The 16570-nt window shown below is 50.2% G+C and overlaps 9 non-coding genes and 1 pseudogene across 9 annotated transcripts; 3 read left to right on the forward strand and 7 right to left on the reverse strand.

The window, feature by feature from the left end:
* LOC144896835 (5S ribosomal RNA) overlaps window positions 1-78 on the reverse strand; it is a 109-nt pseudogene extending 31 nt beyond the window's left edge.
* Window positions 79-614: 536 nt separating this feature from the next.
* Window positions 615-686, forward strand: trnae-cuc (transfer RNA glutamic acid (anticodon CUC)). Its single transcript has one exon. It is a non-coding gene; the product is annotated as a tRNA-Glu (tRNA).
* Window positions 687-1730: 1044 nt separating this feature from the next.
* trnat-ugu (transfer RNA threonine (anticodon UGU)) lies at window positions 1731-1804 on the forward strand. Its single transcript has one exon. It is a non-coding gene; the product is annotated as a tRNA-Thr (tRNA).
* Window positions 1805-2187: 383 nt separating this feature from the next.
* Window positions 2188-2259, forward strand: trnae-cuc (transfer RNA glutamic acid (anticodon CUC)). Its single transcript has one exon. It is a non-coding gene; the product is annotated as a tRNA-Glu (tRNA).
* Window positions 2260-8605: 6346 nt separating this feature from the next.
* On the reverse strand, window positions 8606-8677 carry trnad-guc (transfer RNA aspartic acid (anticodon GUC)). The gene has a single exon. It is a non-coding gene; the product is annotated as a tRNA-Asp (tRNA).
* Window positions 8678-11915: 3238 nt separating this feature from the next.
* Window positions 11916-11997, reverse strand: trnas-cga (transfer RNA serine (anticodon CGA)). Its single transcript has one exon. It is a non-coding gene; the product is annotated as a tRNA-Ser (tRNA).
* Window positions 11998-13241: 1244 nt separating this feature from the next.
* Window positions 13242-13313, reverse strand: trnad-guc (transfer RNA aspartic acid (anticodon GUC)). Its single transcript has one exon. It is a non-coding gene; the product is annotated as a tRNA-Asp (tRNA).
* A 1311-nt stretch (window positions 13314-14624) lies between these two features.
* trnak-cuu (transfer RNA lysine (anticodon CUU)) lies at window positions 14625-14697 on the reverse strand. The gene has a single exon. It is a non-coding gene; the product is annotated as a tRNA-Lys (tRNA).
* A 1221-nt stretch (window positions 14698-15918) lies between these two features.
* On the reverse strand, window positions 15919-15992 carry trnat-agu (transfer RNA threonine (anticodon AGU)). Its single transcript has one exon. It is a non-coding gene; the product is annotated as a tRNA-Thr (tRNA).
* A 340-nt stretch (window positions 15993-16332) lies between these two features.
* Window positions 16333-16403, reverse strand: trnag-acc (transfer RNA glycine (anticodon ACC)). Its single transcript has one exon. It is a non-coding gene; the product is annotated as a tRNA-Gly (tRNA).
* Between the last annotated feature and the right edge of the window lie 167 nt (window positions 16404-16570).

The raw sequence follows: 16570 nt of genomic DNA on the forward strand, positions 1-16570 counted from the left end.
TTCCATCCAAGTACTAACCAGGCCCGCCCCTGCATTGCTTCCTAGATCGGGTGTTTTTAGGGTAGTATGGCCGTAAGCTGCCAGGTCAACTGAAAAGATCCTATTTGAAGGCGACGCAGGCCAAACTAGACTCCAGCAAAAAGTGTCAAACAGCGCCCTCTGCTGTCAGGCAAGAGCAGAAACCATAAAAAGCTTACAGCACCTGGTATTCCCAGGCGGTCCCCCATCCAAGTACTAACCAGGCCCGCCCCTGCTTAGCTTTTCTCTCCAACATTTCATTAAATGTTTTGAATCAGACGTCTTGTTCTGTGGAAGAAATATCCATCATTTCTGATGTCATATGTAGCATAAATGTCATATGTACTACAATGCCCTCGACAAAGGCAAACAGATTGTGAATTTGGACATTTGCGGGGCCAAGAAAACAGACCACATTAGCAAAACAAAAGAGGTTCGGGTCTAATATTTAAGGGAAGCGCTCTGCTATCTGAGGTAATTCCCCTGCTGCTACAATGTTGGCAGAGAAGGTCCAGTCACAGGACGAATTTGGTTCCTTTGCTGGAGTACGTCAAAGTGACACTGTCTCTGCCTTTCTGAGTGCAGACATAAAGCAGTCCCTGGTGGTCTAGTGGCTAGGATTCGGCGCTCTCACCGCCGCGGCCCGGGTTCGATTCCCGGTCAGGGAATTGACATTTGGGTAGGTTTTGACTGGAGATAGGATTTGTCTTCGGCCACGGTCGAATGGTTGGGGTCATCTTGAAGCTCAAACCGTTGTCATCCTGAGGCGACTGACAACAGAAATATAAACGAAAAACATGGACACACAATGGACTACACAATAAGACAAGGTCCGCGACTGAGAATGCTGTCAGGACTGGGTTTAGGGTGAGACAGAGCATTTGTCGGATGCTCAGGGATAGATCCTTGTTAGAATAGAATGAATATAGCATCAGTTATCACCCTTATATCCATTTGCTTAGACAATAGAAAGAGTGCTTGAATGTGCTGAAGAAGAAATGTTCCTGTGACCCTGATCAGAGACCTCCAGCAACCCCCAGGTCCTGGAGGTGCCTGGATGCGCCAATCGCAGGTTACAAGCCAAACCTTTCAAGCGGTGATTGTGATTTCATGTTTTGTTGAAGAAAAGCCCATCATTTGTGGAACAATTTCCCCTACAAAGGAAAAATATTTGTCAGTTTGGACAATTGCCAATATGCCCCCACTTTGGACTCATCGTCTTGTTTCATTGTTTGGCAACTGCTTCACCAGTCCCCTTAAAAGGCTCACCCTTCATAGTGTAGTGGTTAGCACGTTTGCCTTACATGCAAAAGGTCCCTGGTTGGAAACTGGGTGGAAGCAAGGCCGTTCAATTCCTTCTTTTACAAAAAAATCAAGGTGACAAATGGGAACAAGGATATGTGCTTGATCCCTGAAGGTGTGTACACGGGCATCTGTCCCCAGTTTGGACACACAATCCATATTTCCCGGATGACTGATCGGGTGCATCACTGGCCTGCAGGAAGGGGCTTATAGGAAGGAGGTGGCCGCTGTGGTGTCGTTGCATGCAAACAACATCCTCATCCTTGGCACAGCGAAGACCAAGGAGGAGAATAATCGTCGATTCGGTCCGCTTACACCGGCAGGATTTCACAAGTCCTGTTGATAGCCTGGCCACTGGTGTGGTTTCCGTCATGCAGTGGTTCGCCTAACACTGAAGACACTCCTTCACCGGCGCTGTGGCTTAGTTGGTCAAAGTTCCTGTCTTGTAAACAGGAGGTCCTGGGTTCAAATCCCAGCAGTGCCTTGCATATGTGTTTCGGCGACTCCATTTTTTTCTCTCCAACATTTCAAGTAAATGTTTTGAATCAGACGTCTTGTTCTGTGGAAGAAATATCCATCATTTCTGATGTCATATGTAGCATAAATGTCATATGTACTACAATGCCCTAGACAAAGGCAAACAGATTGTGAATTTGGACATTTGCGGGGCCAAGAAAACAGACCACATTAGCAAAACAAAAGAGGTTCTGGTCTAACATTTAAGGGAAGCGCTCTGCTATCTGAGGTAATTCCCCTGCTGCTACAATGTTGGCAGAGAAGGTCCAGTCACAGGACAAATTTGGTTCCTTTGCTGGAGTACGTCAAAGTGACACTGTCTCTGCCTTTCTGAGTGCAGCCATAAAGCAGTCCCTGGTGGTCTAGTGGCTAGGATTCGGCGCTCTCACCGCCGCGGCCCGGGTTCGATTCCCGGTCAGGGAATTGACATTTGGGTAGGTTTTGACTGGAGATAGGATTTGTCTTGGGCCACGGTCGAATGGTTGGGGTCATCTTGAAGCTCAAACCGTTGTCATCCTGAGGCGACTGACAACAGAAATATAAACGAAAAACATGGACACACAATGGACTACACAATAAGACAAGGTCCGGGACTGAGAATGCTGTCAGGACTGGGTTTAGGGTGAGACAGAGCATTTGTCGGATGCTCAGGGATAGATCCTTGTTAGAATAGAATGAATATAGCATCAGTTATCACCCTTATATCCATTTGCTTAGACAATAGAAAGAGTGTTTGAATGTGCTGAAGAAGAAATGTTCCTGTGACCCAGATCAGAGACCTCCAGCAACCCCCAGGTCCTGGAGGTGCCTGGATGCGCCAATCGCAGGTTACAAGCCAAACCTTTCAAGCGGTGATTGTGATTTCACGTTTTGTTGAAGACAAGCATCAATTGACAATACTGTTATTGGAGGAAGGAAAGAAATCGGGGCACAAACACCAGTCATGTTCTCGGTCGGTAACCTATCACTCACATCGGATCCACCGCACCACCACCAGAGGTCAGCCCTGAGGATCGTCCATAAGAAGGCATCCACCAGTAAGGTAGAATTACACTAAGAGGTATTAATGCCGGGTTGTACAAATTGGGAACCTGTGGAAACGGTAATGCACATAAATTTACCTTTCGCCACTGTGCTGCTGAATATAAGCTTACATTTGACCTCTGTAACCTCGGGGTGCGCTATGGCGAATGGCCTACAATTAGCCAATAAAACAAAGGATTCCTTGTAGAATTTAGGCAATCGATCCCACTACCTCTCACATGCAGAGCAAGCGCTATACCATTTGAGCTAATTCCCCTGCTTTTCCTGAATTGGCAGAGAAGGTCCAGTCTCAGAACTATATTGGTTCTTGAATTAACTCAGAGCAAATGACTACTGGATCGTGGGAGGGAGCAAAGCAGTGGCTCAACATATTCGACAGTGCATTCCATGTCGGAAAGCTCGAGGAGCCACGGAGGAACAAAAGATGGCTGACTTACCTCAAGACCGCATTGAGCCTTCTCCAACAATTACCTATGGTGGCATGGATTGTTTTGGCCCATTTCACACAAAACAAGGGTGTAAAGAAAAAAAACAGTACGGTCTACTATTCAATTGTCTATGTTCTGGAAGTGTTCACATAGAGATGCTGGAGGATATGACCACTGACTCATTCATCAATGCCCTAAGATGCTTCATTGCCATCAGAGGTGCTGTTTGGCACATCAGATCAGGGAACATACTTAGTTTGAACTAAAAATGAAATGGAAAAGTCACTAAAGGAAATAAACACAGAAAGAGTAACAGAATACCTGGCAGACAAGCAATGCAACTTTGTCATGAATGCAAGCCATATGGGAGGTGTTTGGGAGCGCCAGATCAGAACCATCAGAAGCATGCTCATTTCAGTCCTAGCAAACAGTGCTGGCAGGTTGAATGACAGTTCCTTGAGAACCTTTCTTTATGAAGCCATGTCTGTTGTGAATAATCGCCCTCTTACTGTGGACAATGTAAACAACCCATGTGTCTGGAACCACTGACACCTAACCACCTGATTACCGTGTAGTCATCTATTCCCATGCCACCACATGTTTCCAAGATGGCGCCGCGGACGGCTGCTTAGGTGTGTTGGTCCTCCAGCACCTGGACTCCGCAGGAACCTATGCTAGTATCCTGTTTGTGGACTTCAGCTCTGCCTTCAACACCATCCTCCCAACTCTGCTCCAGGAGAAGCTCTCCCAGCTGAGCATGCCTGACTCCACCTGCAGGTGGATTACAGACTTCCTGTCTGACAGGAAACAGTGCGTGAAGCTGGGCAAACACATCTCAGATACAAAAACCGTCAGCACCGGATCCCCCCAGGGCTGTGTTCTTTCTCCTCTGCTCTTCCTGTACACAAACAGTTGCACCTCCAGTCACCAGTCTGTCAAGCTCCTGAAGTTTGCGGACGACACCACCCTCATCGGACTCATCTCTGACGGTGACAAGTTTGCCTACAGGTGGGAGTTTGACCATCTGGCGACTTGGTGCAACCTGAACAAGCTGGAGCTCAACGCCCTAAAAACAGTGTAGATGGTTGTGGACAACAGGAAGAACTCAGCCTCTCCTGTCCCCATCACCCTCTGTGACTCTACGATTGACATTGTGGAGTCCTTCCGCTTCCTGGGTACCATCATCTCCCAGGACCTCCAGTGGGAGCCGAACATCAGCTCCATCATCAAGAAGGCACAGCAGAGGATGTACTTCCTACGTTCCTACGGCAGCTGAAGAAATTCAGCCTGCCAAAGACAATGATGGTGCACTTCTACACATCCATTATTGAGTCCATCCTCACCTCATCCATCACCATCTGGTACGCTGCTGTCACTGCTAAGGACAAGGGCAGGCTGCAGCGTGTCATTCGGTCTGCAGAGAAGGTGATTGACTGCAATCTCTCGTCCCTCCGGGATCTGGACGCCTCCAGGACCCTGAGGCGTGCAGAGGGGATTGTGGCCGATCCCTCTCACCCCGGTCACAGTATCTTTGAGAGGAGGCTGCGGTCCATCAGGACCAAAACCTCACGCCACAAGAACAGTTTCTTCCCGTCTGCTGTCAGCCTCATCAACAAGGCCCGGAATCTCCCTTGACACTGTTCACACCCCACCTCTGCCTCACCCTGCCACTTTGACACTCTATATACGTTAAATTAACGCATATAGGACTCCTTCTTCAGCTTGACGGCGGCCCTGACCTCTGGTGTCCACCATCGGGTTCGGGACCTGCCGCCACGACTGGCACCGACCGCCTTGCGGCCGCAGCTCCGGTCAGCCGCCTCAGCAATGGAGGCACGGAATATGGCCCATTCGGACTCAATATCCCGGTCCTCCCCCGGGATACAGGCGAAGCTCTGCCAGAGGTGAGAGTTGAAGACTCGACGAATGGGAGACTCTGCCAGACGTTCCCAGCACACCTTCACTACTCGTTTGGGTCTACCAGGTCTGTCCAGCATCCTCCCCCGCCATCTAACCCAACTCATCACCGGGTGGTGATCAGTTGACAGCTCAGCCCCTCTCTTCACCCGCCTGCCCAGAACATGCGGACGCAGGTCTGATGACACGACTACAATGTCGATCATAGACCTGCAGCCTAGGGTGTCCTGGTGCCAAGTGCACTTATGGACATCCCTATGTTCGAACATGGTGTTAGTTATGGACAAACTGTGGTTCGCACAGAAGTCCAATAACATCACACCGCCCGGGTTCAGATCAGGGAGGCCGTTCCTCCCAATCACGGCCCTCCAGGTCACACTGTCATTGCCCAGATGGGCGTTGAAGTCTCCCAGTAGAACGACGGAGTCACCAGGACTCCAAAAAGACCGGGTACTCCGAACTGCCGTTTGGCGCGTACTCACAAATGACAGTTAGGACCTTTTCCCCAGCCCGAGGCGTAGAGAAATTACCCTCTCGTTCACCGGGGCTGACTCCAACACAGAGGCACCAAGCCGGGGGTCTTGATAAGCCTACACCAGCTCGCTGCCTCTCCCCTGCAGCAACTCCAGAGTGGAACAAGGTCCAGTCCTTCTCGAGGAGTTTGGTTCCGGAACCCAAACTGTGGGTCGAGGTGAGTCCGACTATGTCTAGTCGGAATATCTCAACCTCTTGCACAAGTTCAGGTTCCTTTCCCACCAGAGAAGTGACATTTCATGTCCCAAGAACCAGTTTTTGCCCACCGAAGACCAGGTCACCCATGCACCCGCCCTTGACCGCCACCCAACACATAATGCACCGGACCCTTATGCTTGCCCCCGTAGGTGGTGGGTCTACAAGGGGGAGATCCCATGTGGCTGGGGGTGAAGGCCCAATCACCAGGCGCTCACCTGCGAGCCCCTCCCCCGGGCCTGGCTCCAGGGTGAGGCCCCGGTATCCCACATCTGGGCGAGGTACGGTTCCTCCTCCTCCGTCACCTCCTCAGTGGCAAAGCTTCGGGGTGGACAAGTTCCGCCCGGAATTCCTCAAGGCTCTGGATGTTGAGGGACTATCTTGGCTGGCACGTCTCTTCAACATTGCGTGGAAGTCGGGAACAGTATCTTTGGATTGGCAGACCGGGGTGGTGGTCCCCCTTTTCAAGAAGGGTGACCGGAGGGTGTGTTCCAACTATAGGGGGATCACACTCCTCAGCCTCCCTGGGAAAGTCTATTCCAGGGTGCTGGAGAGAAGGGTATGACCGTTGGTCGAACCTCTGTTACAAGAGGTCCAATGCGGTTTTCGTCCTGGTCATGGAACACTGGACCAGCTCTACACCCTCACGAGGGTGCTGGAGGGTGCATGGGAGTTTGCCCAACCAGTCCACATGTACTGTGCGGATCTGGAAAAGGCATTCGACCGTGTCCCTCGTGGCGTACTTTGGGGGGGATTGGTGGCGCGCTACTACGTGCTATCTGGTCCTTGTACAAACGGGGCAGGAGTCTGGTTGGCATTGTCAGTAGTAAGTCGAGCCTGTTTCCGGTAAACGTTGGCCTCCGCTAAGGCTGCCCTTTGTCACCGATTCTGTTCACAGTTTTCATGGACAGAATTTCTAGGCGCAGCCAATGTGTTGAGGGAATCTGTTTCAGGGGCCTTAGAATCTTATCTCTGCTATTTGCAGATGATGTGGTTCTTATGGCCTCTACGGGCTGTCACCTTCAGCGCTTACTGGGACGGTTTGCATCTGAGTGTGAAGCGTCTGGGATGAGACTCAGTACCTCCAAATCAGAGGCCATGGTGCTCAGTCGTAAAAGGGTGGAGTGCTCCCTCCGGGTTGGGAATGAGGTCCTACCCCAGGTGGAGGAGTTTAGGTATCTCGGGGTCTTGTTCACGAGTGAGGGAAAGTGGGAGTGTGAGGTCGACAGACGGATCGGCGCAGCCTCGGCAGTAATGCGGTCGCTGTAACGGACCGTCGTGGTTAAAAAAGCTCTCAATTTACCGGTCGATCTATGTTCCCACCCTCACCTATGGTCATGAGCTTTGGGTCATGACCGAAAGAATGACATCTCGGACGCAGGCGGCTGAAATGAGTTTCCTCCATAGGGTAGCTGGACTCACCCTAAGAGATAGGGTGAGGAGCTCAGTCATCCGGGAGGGCTCAGAGTAGAGCCGCTTCTCCTTCACATCGAGAGGAGTCAGTTGAGGTGGCTCGGGCATCTAGTCCGGATGCCTCCCGGACGCCTCCCTGGTGAGGTGTTCCGGGCATACCCAGCCAGGAAAAGGCCCCGGGGCAGACCTAGGACACGCTGGAGGGATTATGTCTCACAGCTGGCCTGGGAACTCCTTGGTGTCCTCCCGGTGGAGCTGGAGGAGGTGGCCGGGGGCCGGGAAATCTGGGCTTCCCTACTAAGACTGCTGCCCCCGCGACCTGGACCTGGATAAGCGGAGGAAAATGGATGGATGGATGGACTTGTATACTAAAATGAGATGGAGATAATTGCAATATTTGTCGGAATAGTTCTGGAACAAATGGTGGAAGGAGTATCTGACCAACATTGCTCTGAGACAAAGATGGCATACGCCAAGAAGAAACATGCAAGTTGGAGATGTGGTGATCGTCAAAGAGGAGGAGGTTGCCCGAAAAGAACGGAAACTGGCTGGGATTCTTCAAGTCCATAAGAGTGACAATGGACTAGTGAGGACAGTTGCGGTGTTTCACGATGCTTCAATGTCCCGCAATGGCGTGTGAATGCACTCAAGAGCAATAAATGCATGGAGAACAGCAGTAAAGGAAGCGTGAACTCTTTACTGGACCAGGTCAGCTAAGTAACAAAGACAATACATCTGCAAGCTCTTCAAAGGACACGTAAAGAGCACAGCTAGCAGAGGATGGTTTCGATCCATCAACTTGTGGGTTATGGGCCCAGCACGCTACCGCTGCGCCACTATGCTGCCGACATGTGTACAAGTACCCTGCTTTGTGCGCCTCCTTTTGAGTGTCCTCTGTTGTCAGTGAACCTCACAAGGTCACAGTTTTTTTTTCCTGATCAGGGCACCGTTTTAGGTTGGGTGGATGAGTGATCGAAGGCGCCAGATTAAGGTTCCTTACGCTCAGGAGGCTCTGGTTGAAATCCCACAGCTGGCATTTTCCTAGTCAGCTCCATTATCCACGACTGGAATGATTTGGCAGCAAAAGACCGTCAGATTGTACAAGACACCTGAACACCTTGAGAAGAAGATTAAGAAAGGTTTTGGTCTAATGAGAAGGGTTTGTTTAACCGGACTGGTTGTTGCAACCGCAACCCGACTCGAGGTTCAACGTTACATTGTGACATGCAAAAGAGGAACTCCCCGTCGGGGAATCGAACCCCGGTCTTCCACGTGACAGGCGGAGATACTGTCCACTATACTAACGAGGACTGCTGCTGAGCTGATGTGGTGTCGATTGGCCAAAGGGGAATTCAGAACAGGCTCGTGGCCCATGACCGTTTTCATGGTAGCTGGAGACTTTAACCACTGAAATCCATCCCGCTTATCCTCATCAACGGACTGTATTCCCCACCCGTTACCAGCATGGGGACATTCCAACCCAAGATGGGAACACACTGGAGCAGGGACACAGCAACATAGGTAGGTGGCACAGACACAGCTTCACATTGCCCCCACTTTTAGACCCGACTGAAAAAGGACTCTCTTGCTTGGTGCTAAAATGATGACCATTAGCATGTTAGCATTTAAGCTAATTTACTCATGTCTCAAGGCAAATAGACACACGGCATGATGTGGGGACACTATGGGACTGCCTTAACACTTTTGGACCTTGAGGCTGTCTTGCTAGTTTTTTTTTTTTTACCCCTGGACAGTCTCTTTGAGAGGAGGCTGCGGTCCATCAGGACCAAAACCTCACGCCACAAGAACAGTTTCTTCCCGTCTGCTGTCAGCCTCATCAACAAGGCCCGGAATCCCCCCCCGACACTGTTCACACCCCACCTCTGCCTCACCCTGCCACTTTGACACTCTACAATCAGACTGCACTTCCGGAATAACAAACAAAAAACAGACTGTGTACATATATTTATACTGCATTCTGTATATTTTGTATTTTCATTTTTTAATCGATGTGTCTGCACCTACTTCACCAAAACAAATCCCCAGTCGAGGTCAGCAGGCCCCGTCTCCACTGTAAACAGTGTGGACTGGGCACTGCTTCCCTTTTCGGAGGTGCCGGACGGTTTGCCAGAACCCCTTCGAGGCCGACCGAAAGTCGTGCTCCATGGCCTCACCGAATTCCTCCCACACCCGAGTTTTTGCCTGGACAAGCGCCGAAGCCGCGAACCGTTTGGCCTGACAGTACCTGTCAGCTGCTTCCGGAGTCCCACAAGCCATCAATGCTTTATAGGACTCCTTCTTCAGCTTGACAGCGGCCCTGACCTCTGGTGTCCACCATCGGGTTCGCTGCCTGCCGCCACGACTGGCACCGACCGCCTTGTGGCCGCAGCTCCGGTCAGCCACCTCAGCAATGGAGGCAAGAGTCTCATGCTCTCCCGACTGAGCTAACCGGGCCTTTTTCGGCCAAGATATCACTTTTTAATTTTTTTTAATTGATGTGGTCTTCTTTGATCAATTCCACAGCCAACCTGGTTTCTCAGGGAACAAAGGAGCGAGAGGTTCAGTCATAGCTGAGAACTTTGGAAGTGTAGTCATCTTAACCCTCCCGTTATGTTCATTTGTCAGGAACAGCCATGATGTCAGTTTGCATGCTTATTTATCTGAAAGATGTCCAAAACAAAAAAAAATCCCCACAAGCATTGTTAGTTGTTCACTACTAACTCCATTACTAACTATTCTATCAATGTTTAGTGCAATGGTGTACCTTACCTCTCACAGGTAATGGTTTAATTAATTTTAATTGATTAATTAATGGCACAGCGGTCTAGTGGTTAGTGCGCAGACCTCACAGCAAGGAGACCAGGGTTCAATTCCACCCTCGGCCATCTCTGTGTGGAGTTTGCATGTTCTCCCTGTGCATGCATGGGTTTTCTCCGGGTACTCCGGTTTCCTCCCACATTCCAAAAACATGCTAGGTTAATTGGTGACTCCAAATTGTCCATAGGTATGAATGTGAGTGTGAATGGTTGTTGGTCTATATGTGCCCTGTGATTGGCTGGCGACGGGAAGACAGCTGGGATAGGCTCCAGCATCCCCCGCGACCCTCGTGAGGAAAAAGCGGAAGAGAATGAATGATTAATTAATTTAATTAATCAGAGGCATCATGGCCAGTCTGCATCAAAACATTATCTGAAATCCTGTGGCAGGTTTCTGGCATTGATTCCTAATTCAGTTGCCATCCCTGATAGATGGTAATGGTAATGGTAATCATGCCCGCGTGGCAGGCGAGTCTCTTTGCTTGTCTGACGTCTGTGTCGCATCCTGATTGGCTGGCAGCAAATGTCAACACGCGTGCGGCCCCCGCTTGGCAAGCGAGAATTCTACCACTGAACCACCAATGCCACGTTGGGAAACACTGTCGGAGAACAAATTAAATTGTCGAGTGGATGTGCCTCTGCAAAGTGGCGCTGAATGACAAAACATCACAACACATGCACGGGATGCGAGGGGAGGCCGAGTACTAACAGAGCTGAGCGAGAGGGCATAAGAAAAAAATGAGTGACCTTGTGGTGGTTACCCGACAGCACCAAGGATATGGTGCACGTCTGATGCGCAATGCATGCCAGGTGATGTTCATTTAGCGAGCACACATTCTTGTGCGGGACAAGCTCAACAGTAGGAATGTTAAGAGAACTGACCAGTCCGCTATCAATGAAGTTCTCATCCGCCCCAGAGTCAATTAATGCTGTGGTAGGAGAAGCTTCCCCCGCCCAGGATATCGTACCTTCCACCTGAAGTCGGCCCACCAAAGCGGATGACGCAGCCGGTGTGGTTGGAGCGGGCAGTGCCAGCAGCTGGGGAATATCCCTGGCGGAGGAAGAGCGTTGGCGTGCTGGGCGAACTGGACAGCGGGAAATTGTGTGTAGGACTCCCACAGTACAGGCACAGCCACAGGCGTAGACGGTGACTCCTCTCCGCTGATGAAAGGCGACTGGCTCCCAGTTGCATGGGGACGACACTCCCGATGTCGTCAGACGGCGCTCCACTGCTGGAGCAGGGAGGGAGGAGTGGTGCCGGAAGAGCCCCGGGAGGTGGGATTTGGAGCCGACGTGTGGGTCGGAGCGGCTACGCCCAATACGCGTTTCGTAGCACCTCGTCATTCCAGCAGCTCTCTGCCGCTATCCCGGCTAGCTCAGTTGGTCAGCATGTGGTGCTAATAACGCCAAGGTCATGGGTTCAACCCTCCGTACTGGCCACTCTTCTTATGTGCTCCAGGAACAACAAAACGGCGACAACCCACTGGCCCCCATATCCAACATCACACCACCCACCTGTGAAACACCCTCGACAAGGCCGCTGAAAACAGCATGTCAAAAGCAGAGTGGCAACAAACCTCTCGGCCACCGAGACTGCAAGAAGCAGATCAATGGGGACAGGTTAGGTTATCCTCTACCCAAAATTCAGACCACCAGTGTAGAGAATGCGGACTGCGAAAGGACAACACCCCAGCCCTCATAACCAACAGTACCAACAAATGCCCAACCAAAGCGTCACAGACAGGATTCAAACCTGTGCGGGGAAACCCCATTGGATTTCGAGTCCAACGCCTTAACCTCTTGGCCACTGTGACCGCTTGGAAAAGACCAAGGGGGGCAGGGGACCCCATTGTCCTAGAACCAAAATTCTGCTGATGTCAAGGATCAGCTGGCAACATGTGCATGGGAGGAAGACACATGGTTTGTGTGAGGGGCTACACAAGTCTTTCCACTTCTAGTTAAAAGCCAGGCACCTCACATCGTTTCCATGAAGTACCAAGGGATTGTCCTGTTGCCCTTGTATTCCCTTGTATTGTCCTTGTATTCCATCCATGTACTAACCAGGCCCGCCCCTGCTTAGCTTCTGAGATCGGACGTTTTCAGGGTCAATCAAGGGGGGCGAAGCCCACATAAGGAGGTTTGCCACCTGTTAGCAGGGTGTCCCACCATCTGAACAGGTGCTCTTTAAATGAGTTTAACAACACCAAAACTGATTTTCTTCTAAACACCACTCTCGACATAACAAATTTTCTACGGACAAAGTCAATGTTCCAATCCCCAAAAGGTGAAAAAATATCCTTTACAACTGTTCACCCAGCTCTCTCCATCGACTCTCCCATCATCTTTGTCCTCTCTTTGGAGGGAGAAGAGAGGAGGTCTGGATTGAATCGGAGAGGCATTTTACACAAATCAATCCATGAACCAGGAACTGCCACAGCAAAAGGCCTCAAAGCGGCCCACGCCCGTAAGGCTTCCCTTACAAAGTTCGGGAGGACCCCGAGCACTGGGCTGGGGGGCAACAGACAAAGATTAAATACACCAAAATTATTTAATACACCCAGATCCTTCAGGAAAAACTCCTTCCAGGGAGCCCGACAATCTGGATCCAGAAATTTTCTGAGCACGTTTAGTCTCAGTGCCTGTTTCTTCAAGACTAAATCAATTAAATTCAGACCTCCCTTATCAACATCGTGCGGGTCCTTTTGAGTGTCCTCTGTTGTCAGTGAACCTCACAAGGTCACAGTTTTTTTTTTCCTGATCAGGGCACCGTTTTAGGTTGGGTGGATGAGTGATCGAAGGCGCCAGATTAAGGTTCCTTACGCTCAGGAGGCTCTGGTTGAAATCCCACAGCTGGCATTTTCCTGGTCAGCTCCGTTATACACGACTGGAATGATTTGGCAGCAAAAGACCGTCAGATTGTACAAGACACCTGAACACCTTGAGAAGAAGATTAAGAAAGGTTTTGGTCTAATGAGAAGGGTTTGTTTAACCGGACTGGTTGTTGCAACCGCAACCCGACTCGAGGTTCAACGTGACATTGTGACATACAAAAGAGGAACTCCCCGTCGGGGAATCGAACCCCGGTCTTCCACGTGACAGGCGGAGATACTGTCCACTATACTAACGAGGACTGCTGCTGAGCTGATGTGGTGTCGATTGGCCAAAGGGGAATTCAGAACAGGCTCGTGGCCCATGACCGTTTTCATGGTAGCTGGAGACTTTAACCACTGAAATCCATCCCGCTTATCCTCATCAACGAACTGTATTCCCCACCCATTACCAGCATGGGGACATTCCAACCCAAGATGGGAACACACTGGAGCAGGGACACAGCAACATAGTAGGTGGCACAGACACAGCTTCACATTGCCCCCACTTTTCGACCCGGCTGAAAAAGGACTCTCTTGCTTGGTGCTAAAATGATGACCATTAACATGTTAGCATTTAAGCTAATTTACTCATGTCTCAAGGCAAATAGACACACGGCATGATGTGGGGACACTATGGGACTGCCTTAACACTTTTGGACCTTGAGGCTGTCTTGCTAGTTTTTTTTTTTTACCCCGGACACAGTCTCTTTGAGAGGAGGCTGCGGTCCATCAGGACCAAAACCTCACGCCACAAGAACAGTTTCTTCCCGTCTGCTGTCAGCCTCATCAACAAGGCCTGGAATCCCCCCCTGACACTGTTCACACCCCACCTCTGCCTCACCCTGCCACTTTGACACTCTATGTGCGTTAAATCAACGCTAAGTTTGGACTCTTAGGAAAAACAATCAGACTGCACTTCCGGAATAACAAACAAAAAACAGACTGCGTACATATATTTATACTGCATTCTGTATATTTTGTATTTTCATTTTTTAATCGATGTGTCTGCACCTACTTCACCAAAACAAATCCCCAGTCGAGGTCAGCAGGCCCCGTCTCCACTGTAAACAGTGTGGACTGGGCACTGCTTCCCTTTTCGGAGGCGCCGGACGGTTTGCCAGAACCCCTTCGAGGCCGACCGAAAGTCATGCTCCATGGCCTCACCGAATTCCTCCCACACCCGAGTTTTTGCCTGGACAAGCGCCGAAGCCGCGAACTGTTTGGCCTGACAGTACCTGTCAGCTGCTTCCGGAGTCCCACAAGCCATCAATGCTTGATAGGACTCCTTCTTCTGCTTGACGGCGGCCCTGACCTCTGGTGTCCACCATCGGGTTCGCTGCCTGCCGCCACGACTGGCACCGACCGCAGCTCCGGTCAGCCGCCTCAGCAATGGAGGCACGGAATATGGCCCATTCGGACTCAATATCCCGGTCCTCCCCCGGGATGCAGGTGAAGCTCTGCCAGAGGTGAGAGTTGAAGACTCGACGAACGGGAGACTCTGCCAGACGTTCCCAGCACACCCTCACTACTCATTTGGGTCTACCAGGTCTGTATCACCAAAAAAGCTGAACCGCCCAATGTGGGGCTCGAACCCACGACCCTGAGATTAAGAGTCTCATGCTCTCCCGACTGAGCTAACCGGGCCTTTTTCGGCCAAGATATCACTTTTTATTTTTTTTTTTTAATTGATGTGGTCTTCTTGATGTTTGATCAATTCCACAGCCAACCTAGTTTCTCAGGGAACAAGGGAGCGAGAGGTTCAGTCATAGCTGAGAACTTTGGAAGTGTAGTCATCTTAACCCTCCCGTTATGTTCATTTGTCAGGAACAGCCATGATGTTCCCGGGTCAGTTTGAATGCTTATTTATCTGAAAGATGTCCAAAACCAAAAAAAATCCCCACAAGCATTGTTAGTTATTCACTACTAACTCCATTACTAACTATTCTATCAATGTTTAGTGCAATGGTGTACCTTACCTCTCACAGGTAATGGTTTAATTAATTTTAATTGATTAATTAATGGCACAGCGGTCTAGTGGTTAGTGCGCAGACCTCACAGCAAGGAGACCAGGGTTCAGTTCCACCCTCGGCCATCTCTGTGTGGAGTTTGCATGTTCTCCCTGTGCATGCGTGGGTTTTCTCCGGGTACTCCGGTTTCCTCCCACATTCCAAAAACATGCTAGGTTAATTGGTGACTCCAAATTGTCCATAGGTATGAATGTGAGTGTGAATGGTTGTTGGTCTATATGTGCCCTGTGATTGGCTGGCGACCGGAAGACAGCTGGGATAGGCTCCAGCATCCCCCGCGACCCTCGTGAGGAAAAAGCGGTAGAAAATGAATGAATGAATGATTAATTAATTTAATTAATCAGAGGCATCATGGCCAGTCTGCATCAAAACATTATCTGAAATCCTGTGGCAGGTTTCTGGCATTGATTCCTAATTCAGTTGCCATCCCTGATAGATGGTAATGGTAATGTTAATCATGCCCGCGTGGCAGGCGAATCTCTTTCCTTGTCTGACGTCTGTGTCGCATCCTGATTGGCTGGCAGCAAATGTCAACAACATGCGCGCGGCCCCCGCTTGGCAAGTGAGAATTCTACCACCGAACCACCAATGCCACGTGGGGACACACTGTAAAAGAAAAAAATTCAATTGTCAAGTGGATGAGCCTCTGCAAAGTGGCGATGAATGACAACACATCACAATGTCATACTCTTTGGATTCAAGCACCTTCTGGCGTAATGGGATCCACAACAATCACGTCAGCTGTGGATGCAACGTCAATTCATTCTTGAAGGGCAAGTGACAAAAAGAAGTACATGGTTCAGAAATCAGCTGCCAAAGTTTCACTGACCAAGCACCCAGGCACTGCTGGGATTTGAACCCAGGATCTCCTGTTTACTAGACAGGCACTTTGACCAGCTTAGCCACAGCGCCAGCAGTGCAGCTGGCACCAACACAAAAACAGTTCGCCAATGGGGAAAAATGTTCATACAAGGGAGGGAGTCCAAAGTCCAACACGTGTGAATTGAGAGTCCCTGGGTGGGCTCGAACGACCAACCTCTCAGTTAACAGCCAAACGTGCTGAGCAATTGCGCGACAGAGACTACAACAGCATGACTGCAGTCAGGTTTCACTAAGTGCTGTCCACCTTAACTCTCGGGTGGTCCGGTCTGTTACGTTTCAGGTGTCATTCTGAATTCTGCCCTTTCGCAGGAAAAGATCCTTTGTACTTTTTCTACATGAGCTATAAAGAAAGATATAAGCTGAGATATACTGCATTGGCCGGGAATCGGACCCGGGCCTCCCGCTTGGTAAGCGAGAATTCTACCACTGACCCACCAATGCCACATTGGGAAACACTGTCGGAGAACAAATTAAATTGTCGAGTGGATGTGCCTCTGCAAAGTGGCGCTGAATGACAAAACATCACAACACACGCACGGGATGCCAGGGGAGGCCGAGTACTAACAGAGCTGAGCGAGAGGGCATAAGAAAAAAATGAGTGACCTTGT

Source organism: Doryrhamphus excisus, unplaced genomic scaffold (genome assembly GCF_037039965.1).
Source record: "Doryrhamphus excisus strain RoL-2023G ecotype Guam unplaced genomic scaffold, RoL_Dexc_Guam_v1.1 HiC_scaffold_24, whole genome shotgun sequence".
NCBI lineage: Eukaryota > Metazoa > Chordata > Actinopteri > Syngnathiformes > Syngnathidae > Doryrhamphus > Doryrhamphus excisus.